Source organism: Leucoraja erinacea, chromosome 2, assembly GCF_028641065.1.
Source record: "Leucoraja erinacea ecotype New England chromosome 2, Leri_hhj_1, whole genome shotgun sequence".
Classification (NCBI taxonomy): Eukaryota; Metazoa; Chordata; class Chondrichthyes; order Rajiformes; family Rajidae; genus Leucoraja; species Leucoraja erinaceus.
The window spans coordinates 38,456,067-38,466,399 of NC_073378.1; positions in this window are offsets into that span (position 1 = coordinate 38,456,067).

Here is a 10,333-nt window from a genome sequence, read left to right on the forward strand (position 1 = left end):
GCTGCTGAAGCTGCCGCCTGCCAGTCCAGCGGACGAAGCTGTTGTTGCGGGAGCTCCGGATAAACAGGTCACCAACCTGTGACCTGCGAGCTCCCGATGATGTCGTCCACTAGCCTCCGAAGTCGGGTCGCCGCCGCCGGAACACCGCAGCAGCCCTGAAGTTGACCAGCCTCGCGTTGGTAAGTCCTGGCTGGCTCTGCCTCCGGAGCCTTGGAGGCTGCCAGCTCCGCAATTAGGCCTCAGCGCAGATAGAGACGGAGACGGGGGATACGACAAGAAAAGGTTGCATCCGCCTGAAGGAAGAGACCAAAACCATGTTTCTCTCACCCCCCCCCACACATACACAACCTAATAAACTAAAATGAACTAAAACAGAACAAAAGAAAACAACAAAAAAAGACAACAAATTACAGATAAAGCACATCCTTGTCTATTGCCCCTGGATAATTGAAATTTAGGTGACAGTTTGATTAGTCAGTATTCTGGCAGTCGTATTGTTATATAACAACTTTATCCATGAAATAAGATTTTCTCCTAGTTGGACTTTTTGCAATACTGTGAAAAGATATTCCCATTCTACTTGGTCAAATGCTTTTTCTGCGTCTAAGGAAATAATTGATAAATCTTCATGTATCGTTCTGTGTGAGTACATTATATTAAACAAGCGTCTCAAGTTGTTGAACGAATGTCTCTTTGGTATAAACCCCATTTGGTCAGAGTGTATTAATTTACTGATGCACTTACTTAGTCTTCTTGCCAGGGTTTTAGCTAATATTTTCTGGTCTGTATTTAAAAAAGCTATTGCTCTATATGATCCTGGCTCTTCAAGATCTTTATCTTTTTTGGTTATCAATGTAATAGTTGATTTAGTTGATTTGGCTAAAGTTTGTGGTAACGTCTGTTCTTTAAATGTGTGTATATAAAGGGCTTAGCTTCTGAATTCCTTTGAATCAGTATGCAGTTGCATGCTCGAACCAGTAGGTGAGTCAAAAGCAGGCTGAATTTTACCTTCTGCAAATATTATCTGTTTTTTAATCTTTTAAAATATTACAGATTGTTATTTTGTTTGCAATTTGACTCTGCCACTGCTGATATCCCATTATGTCTGAAGGAGCAGGCCTTCCAGTTGAGATTCATATCCACCTGAATCTAATTACTTTGCAATCAACTTCAATTCCAAAGTTCTTAGGAGTATAACCTTGTTTTTCTTATGCCCAATCCTTAATTAGTAGTCTGCTGTGCATCAATATTGCTCATTGTGTTGTCACCTATCTGGAGGTTAAGCAATTTGTATTTGTATCAGGCCTTTCCAGTGTTAAATACAAAATGATGGACCAGAATATGCTGCCAAAAATAGCACTCCACCAATATGGCATGCAAATTTAAGGCAGGAATTACAGACTAAGTGGCCGACTTCCTTAGCCTCGCAAAATTGGTTCGTGAATGTGCAGAATAAATACAAATAAAACATCCCGAGTTTGATTCTAAGTGGAAGATTGTTTTTTTGGACTGGGGGGCAGTGATAAGTGGTGTGCCTCAGAGATTGGTGATGGGCCCATTGCTGTTGGTTTATATCAACGATTTTGTTGAGAATGTACAAGGCATGATTAATAAGTTTGCAGATGACACCAAAGTGTGTGGCATCGTAGGTAGTGAAGATGGTTATCAAAAATTACAGCAGGTTCTTGATCAGCTTGGTAAATGAGCTGAGGACTGGTTGGTAAGAGTTTAATGCAGATAAGTGTTGTATTTTGGGAAGTCAAACCAGGGCAGGACTAGGGTTGCCAACTGTCCTGTATTAGCCGGGACATCCTGCCTTTTGGGCTAAATTGGTTTGTCCTGTACTGGACCGCCCTTGTCCTGTATTTGACTGCTACTACTCGGGTCGAGGGGACTGTCGGTTCGAGCGCCGCGTCCGGCCCCGCCTCACCCGTCCCGACGTAGTGCAGCCCATGGAATACAGCAGCAGTGCCTCGCCCGTGGCCCCATCAGTCAGCAACCCAGCCAGCTGTCCGACCTTCGCTTACCGCTGACACCGCTACCCCTCCTTACATGGAAACATAGAAACATAGAAAATAGGTGCAGGAGGAGGCCATTCGGCCCTTCAAGCCAGCACCGCCATTCATTGTGATCATGGCTGATCGTCCCCTATCAATAACCCGTGCCTGCCTTCTCACCAATTGCTGGTCACCAACGCAATATTCCACCTCTCCACCAATTCCAATATTTCTCGCCAGTTGGGGGGGCTTTCTGTTGCGCTAGTATGGGTGTTGCGGGCTGAAGGTACTGGTTTCCAGAGGGCTAGTATAGACATTGTGGGCCGAATGGATTCTTGGGCTGGCAGCCAAATGTTGCAACAATTTTAAAAGCCAAGCCAAGGCAAACAATTTGGCTGCAGCCACCCGACAACCAAAATTCTTTTTGTTGACACAAACATTTTTAAAAGGTAAGGCAAACAATTGGGCAGCAGCCACCCGACAACCAAAATTCATTTTGTGAACACAAACTCGTTAAAAAGGTGAGGCAAACAATTGGGCAGCAGCCACCTGACAACCAAAATTCATTTTGCGAACAGAAACTCGTTCAAAAGGAGAGGCAAATGATTGGGCAGCAGCCACCTTACAGCCGCATCGAGGGGACTCACCGTGGCGTAGACATGCGTTCAGTGCTATTCGCAGCTCAGAGAGCTGTGACCCTCTCGCTTCCTGGGTCTGGCAGAGACTGAGTGAGGGACTACACGTCTGGGTTTTATAGTCCCGCCCCCTCCCCCCCGCCGCTAGCGGGGGCAGCAGAGAGAATGGGGATTTTTAAAAAAACATTAATATCTCTCTGATTTTTCATCGATGGGAATAATCCTCCGGTCCCGCAAGGTGGTGGGGGGATCTGAGCGGGTGGCCAAATATGACGGCTGTAGGTGGCGGCGTTCTCTCGGAAATCACACTACAGTGAGCCAAAAGCGTTCAAGATCAGACTATTAGTAATATAGATAGATAAGATCCCCCTCATCCTTCTAAACTACAGTGAATACAAGCCTAGTCTTTTCAATCTTTCCTCATATGACAGTCCCGCCATCCCAGGGATCAATCTCATGAACCTACGCTGCACTGCCTCAATCACAAGAATGTCCTTCCTCAAATTAGGAGACCAAAACTGTACACAATACTCCAGATGTGGTCTCACCAGAGCCCTATACAACTGCCGAAGAACCTCTTTATTCCTATACTGAAACCATCTTGTTCTGAGGGCCAACATTCCATTAGTTTTCTTCACTGCCTGCCGTACCTGTAAGCCAACTTTCAGTGACCGGTGTACAAGGACGCCCAGGTCTCTCTGCACCTCCCCCTGACCTAACCTAACCCCATTGAGATAATAATCTGCCCCCTTGTTTTTGCCGCCAAAGTGGATAACCTCACATTTATCTATATTATACTGCATCTGCCATGTATCTGCCCATTCACTCAACCTGTCCAGGTCACCCTGCAACCTCCTAACATCCTCTTCGCAGTTTACACTGCCACCCAGCTTTGTGTCATCCGCAAACGTGCTAGTGTTGCTCCTAATTTCCTCTTTCAAATCATTAATATATATGGTATATTGCGGCCCCAACACCGAGCCTTGCGGCACTCCACTCACCACTGCCTGCCATTCTGAAAAGGACCCGTTCACTCCTACTCTCTGCCAACTAATTTTCTATCCACGTCAACACCCTACCCCCAATACCATGTGCTCTAGTTTTAGTCACCAGTCTCCCGTGTGGGACCTTATCAAAGGCTTTCTGAAAGTCTAGATACACTACATCCACTGGCACCCCTTCATCCATTTTACTTGACACATCCTCAAAAAATTCTAGAAGATTAGTCAAGCATGATTTCCCTTTCATAAATTCATGTTGACTTGGACTTATCCTTTTACTGCTATCCAAATGCCCCATTATTACCTCTTTAATAATTGACTCCAGCATCTCTCCCACCACCGAAGTCAGGCTAACTGGTCTGTAATTCCCCGTTTTCTCTCTCGCTCCTTTCTTGAAAAGTGGGATAACATTAGCTATCCTCCTGGTGGATCGCGGCTTCAGGGAGAGCCCGCCGAGCCGAATTCCCGCGGCTGAACAGCAGTAGTTTAAAGTCAGTTCAATGCGTTAGAGTGTTCTCCATTTGCCTGAATACGTGCAGCTCCAATAACGTTCAGAAATCTTGACTCCATAAAGACCAAAATAGTCTGCTTGGTCAGCATCTAAAAACAATTACATGCCATTAAAGAAAAACCCTCAGATAGTCATGCAGTCTATCTTTAAGATGCAATCTGACAAAGATTCCACAAAAGCAAAAATTCATGACCCTCACTTTTACCACCTAGTATGTCAGCAACTTCAGGCACTGAAGAAAACCATCTCCAGGCTTCTCTCCAAGTCACATACTATACTGATTTAGAAATACACAGCTACACTATCATCATCACTGGGACAATTTTGTCCTTAAAACTACTTTTTTTAATTTTCTTTTTGATGGAAGGCAATCTTAGCAGAGAGGGGTCCCTCCAGCATCCACACTTTCTGGTAGAGTCGATGGAAATAAAACTCACTTGGAGCTTGGGTTTTACTTTAGCTTCTTCCCTTCGGCCATCAGGCTATTAAACACGACAACAAATAAGCTCTGAACTGCAACAGACTATTATTATTATTGCACTATATTTGTTTATTTATTGAGTATGTGTGCATGTGTATATATACACACTGAACTTTTTTTCTCCCGTTATGTACTATGTTTACATATTCTATTGTGCTGCAGCAAGTAAGAATTTCATCTGGAACATATGACAATAAAAACACTCTTGACTAGAACAAACTCTCTTTATTACAAATTAGCCAATTTGAGAGTCTTGTCCGAGGACAGGTGGTCTTGTATCTTAGCACAGATATCTGCAGGTAATAAGCTTTTTATACTACCTCTTATCAACATTCACAGACCCCTGGAGTCTGGGGACCTGTTGCAAGACAGTATCCAGGCATTGGTGCATGTAAGGAGACTGTTATAATCCAGTTTCAACAAGGTTTCAGTGAGGACCCTCACCCAGTCTTGAAGTTCATCTCACGTCTTGGGTTTATCCGTCTTAGCCTACTCCGCTCAGTCTGCCTGGACCTACCTGATCTCCCGGTTGCCAAACACTTTAATTCCCCTTCACATTTTCACACTGTCCTAGGCCATCTCCATTGTCAGAGTGAGGCTAATTGCAAATTGGAGGAACAGCATCTCATATTTGGCTTGGGCAGCTTACAACACAGTGATATGAATATTAATTTCTCTAACTTCAAGTTACCCCTGCACTTCCTCTCTCCCCCACCCAAGTTACACCAGGTTCCTGTTCTCACCTAACAAACTGCTAACAATGGCCTGTTTCCTTAATCATCGTTACTTTTATACATATCTTCCATTCATTTAACCATATAACAATTACAGCACGGAAACAGGCCATCTCGACCCTTTTAGTCCGTGCCGAACACGTATTCTCCCCTAGTTCCATATACCTGCGCTCAGACCATAACCCTCCATTCCTTTCCCGTCCATATAACTATCCAATTTATTTTTAAATTATAAAAATGAACCTGCCTCCACCACCTTCACTGGAAGCTCATTCCACACAGCCACCACTCTCTGAGTAAAGATGTTCCCCCTCATGTTACCCCTAAACTTCAGTCCCTTAATTCTCAAGTCATTTCCCCTTGTTTGAATCTTCCCTACTCTCAGTGGGAAAAGCTTATCCACGTCAACTCTGTCTATCCCTCTCATCATTTTAAAGACCTCTATCAAGTCCCCCCTTAACCTTCTGCACTCCAAAGAATACAGCCCTAACTTGTTCTCTGTAACTTAGTTGCTGAAACCCATTTGTTCTATATCTCACTACATGACGGTTTATATCTCTCGCTTTCCTTTCACCGACTAATCTGAAGGGTCTCAACCCGAAACGTCACCCAGAGATTCTGCATGCCCTACTGAGTTACTCCAGTATTTTGTGTCTGTCCACTTTAACCCGTTGTCTGCCTTGACCCATGATGTCCATTTACAGGATTGAATCAAAGTGTGCCCAGCCAGCATATCTCCCATTGGTAGCCTTTGCCTTACCACCTACCAAGTCATTCTAGATTTCCCCCACACTAAACGCACCTTCCTAATGCACTCAAACTCAGACAAATTGAAAATTGTCTCACAAAGACAGTCAGCATCATCAAGGACCATTGGATCCAATCAGGTGGATCCGTCTTCACTAAGGAAGACACCAACAATCTCCCTGATGTACTCGTGGCCAGAGGATCTAGGGTGACGGAGGAATTGAAGGAAATTCACATTAGGCAGGAAATGGTGTTGGGTAGACTGATGGGACTGAAGGCTGATAAATCCCCAGAGCCTGATGGTCTGCATCACAGGGTACTTCAGGAAGTGGCTCTGGAAATTGTGGATGCATTGGTGATCATTTTCCAATGTTCTCTAGATTCAGGATCAGTTCGTGTGGATTGGAGGGTAGCTAATGTTATCCCATGTTTTAAGAAAGGCGGGAGAGAAAAAACAGGGAATTATAGACCAGTTAGCCTGACATCGGTGGTGGGGAAGATGCTGGAGTCAATTATAAAAGATGAAATAGCAGCACATTTGGATAGTAGTAGCAGAATCGGTCTGAGTCCGCATGTATTTACAAAGGGGAAATCATGCTTGACTAATCTTCTGGAATTTTTTGAGGATGTAATTGGGAAAATGGACAAGGGAGAGCCAGTGGATGTAGTGTACCTGGACTTTCAGAAAGCATTTGATAAGGTCCCACATAGGAGATTAGTGGGCAAAATTAGAGCACATGGTATTGAGGGTGAGGTACTGACATGGATAGAAAATTGGTTGGCAGACAGGAAAGAAAGAGTAGGGATTAATGGGTCGCCTTCCGAATGGCAGGCAGTGACTAGTGGGGTACCACAAGGCTCGGTGCTGGGACCGCAGCTATTTTCAATATACATTAATGATTTAGATGATGGGATTAAAAGTAATATTAGCAAATTTGCAGATGACACAAAATTAGGTGGCAGTGGGAACTGTGAGGAAGACATTGTGAGGATGCAGGGTGACTTGGACAGGTTGGGTGAGTGTGCAGATGCATGGCAGATGCAGTCTAATGTGGATAAATGTGAGGTTCCCACTTTAGTGGCAAAAACAGGAAGGCAGATTATTATCTGAATGGTGTTCAAGAAGGAAATGCAGATGCTGGAAAATCGAAGGTAGACAAAAGTGCTGGAGAAACTCAGCGGGTGCGGCAGCATCTATGGAGCGAAAGAAATAGGTAACGTTTCGGGCCGAAACCCTTCTTCAGACTGATGCGGGGGGGGGGGGGGGGGGGTAGGAAAAAGAAGGAAGAGGAGGAGCCAGAGGGCTGAGGGAGAGCTGAGAAGGGGAGGAGACAGCAAGGGCTACCAGAAATTGGAAGTCAATGTTCAATCCGCAGGGGTGCAGACTGCCCAAGTGGAATATGAGGTGCTGCTGCTCCAATTTCCGGTGGTGCTCACTCTGGCCATGGAGGAGGCCCAGGACAGAAAGGTTGGATTTGGAATGGGAGGGGGAGTTGAAGTGCTGAGCCACAGGGATCAGGTTGGTTAATGCAGACCAAGCGGAGGTGTTCAGAGAAACAATCGCCAAGCCTACGCTTGTTCTCACCGATGTAGATCAGCTGACCTCTAGAGCAGCGGATGCAATAGATGAGGTTGGAGGAGGTGCAGGTGAACCTCTGTCGCACCTGGAATGACTGCTTGGGTCCTTGAATGGAGTCCAAGGGGGAGGTAAAGCGACAAGTGTAGCATCTCTTGCGGTTGCAAGGGAAAGTGCTCGGGGAGGGGGTGGGAAGAGAAGAATTGACCAGGGAGTTACGGGGGGAGCGGTCTTTGCGGAAAGCAGATGGGAGTCTTAACATAGAAAATAGGTGCAGGAGTAGGCCATTCGGCCCTTCGAGCCTGCACCGCCATTCAATATGATCATGGCTGATGGGAAATGGGGAAGTACGACAAGATCTGGGGGGTCCTTATTCATCAGTCACTAAGTAAGCATGCAAGTACAGTAGGCAGTGAGGAAAGTGAATTGTATGTTGGCCTTCATAACAAGACAAGTTGAGTATAGGAACAAAGAGTCCTTCTGCAGTTGTACAGGGCCCTAGTGAGACCACACCTGGAGTATTGTGTGCAAATTTGAGAAAGGACATTCTTGCTATTGAGGGAGTGCAGCGTAGGTTCACGAGGTTAATTTCCGGGATGGCGGGACTGTCATATGTTGATAGAATGGAGCAGCTGGGCTTGTATACTCCAGAATTTAGAAGGAAATTTATAGAAACATATAAGATTATTAAGGGTTTGGACATGCTAGATTAAGAAAACATGTTCTCGATGTTGGTGGAGTCCAGAACCAGGGGCCACAGTTTAAGAAGTAGGAGTAGGCCATTTAGAACGGAGATGAGGAAAAACTTTTTCACACTGAGGGTTCTGAATCTGAGGAATCTGAATCTGAGGCAGTGGAGGTCAATTCTCTGTAATCTTTCAAGAGAGAGTTGGATAGATCTCTTAAAGATAGCGGAGTCAGGGGATATGGGGAAAATGCAGGAACAAGGTATTGAGTGTGGATGATCAGCCATAATCACAGTGAATGGCAGTGCTGGTTGAAAGGGCTGAATGACCTACTCCTGCACCTATTGTCTATTGCTGATTGTCTACTATAACTGAGTCAGGGATTATCTTTGTATTATTGGAAACAATGCACTGCAAATGCTGGTTATTACAAATATGGACACAAAGTGCTGAAATAACAGCGTATCAGGCATCATCTCTGGAGAACATGGACAGATGACTTTTCGTATCAAGACCCTTCTTCAGACTGGATCTGGGCCTGGATTCCTGGTGAGGTAGCTGCCGTGAGAGATGCGCAGATCAGTGGAGTCATTAGTTGTGACTTATGGATGGCCAAAGTGCAGGTAAAGTTGGCAGTGGCAGGCGTGACCTGGAAGCAGCCAAGGAGGCGGCACAGATCTGCATCAGCAGGCTGGCCCGAGAGGCGGTGCGGGCCAGATCTGGCATTGGGAAACTGGCATTAAAGCAGCCGAGCATGGCGTCAGCAGCCCAGCCTGAAAGCGGCCGGGAAGGCAGTGCGGGCCGGGGGTGGCATCAACAGCCCGGCCTGGCGCTGAAGGTCAGCAGGTCAGTCTGCTATCCAAAATTCGTTATAATGATGACTCCAATAACAAAGGTTTACTGTATTGATTTTAAAAAATTTGTTTTTGTTTATTTATTATGTTATCTATTGAGTACTGCGTTTACAAGCCTGTTGTGCTGTCGCAAGAAAGAATTTCATTATTCCATTTTGATACATATGGCAACACAACACTCTTGACTCTCTCTCTGAAAGACCAGTTCCTGAATACTTTGCTGAAATTATATAAAAATGCCACATACATGCATTGTGCTGTTTAAATGCTTAAAAAGTGAGAAGCACGCCTTCTATGACATTGCTCATTGCAAGAAAAGCAATGGATGTATTTATATAGCATCTTCCATATTTGCTTCGTGGCCAAATAAGTGCATTTGAAGTGTGACCACTGTAATAACATGAACAACTGCTGTTCCCACTTTGCACTGTCAAAATGAGTACTAAAATACATCACAGGGCAATCTCCTTCAAAGGATCAGTGGTGTTGATGAAAGGATAAATGCGGACCAGGTCATGCGGATTTTGTTAAAAACAAACCTGTAGATTTGATGATCCAATTTATGGATTAATTTAACAATATGTTAAATCTTTCTAACTTTACAACTTGAAAATGGGCAGGTGCTCACCTTGCTGAAAACATAAGAAATCATTGTTACCGAGGAAAGGCAAGGTTATGTAGAACCTGGACCACTTAAGAAAAATTAGCAAAACTGGCATTGTCAGCTTCTAAATATATTTTCTGCCAAAATCCAAGTACTCTTTAAATAGCAACTATACTAACTTCCCACATTTATTCTTTTCTACAAAAGAAAAAAGAGAACAATCTGGATGTGAAGTTATCTTAGCATCAATGATGTTTGTAAATTGCATCGAAAAGAAGTTGGAAGTTCAAAGAATCCCAAAAGATGGTGCGAAAGAATTATTTTGAGGCCTTTAAAAAAAATATATATAAAGACTGCTGGCATATATTAAGGGGTATATATTGCTTACATAGCACTATACAAATGTAACTATCAAGATTTTAAGTTGCAAATGTCATATGGTCAGACTTATAATGTTAATATTAACCATCCATCCCTATTGCCCTCAATGTTCTTATACTTTTAGTA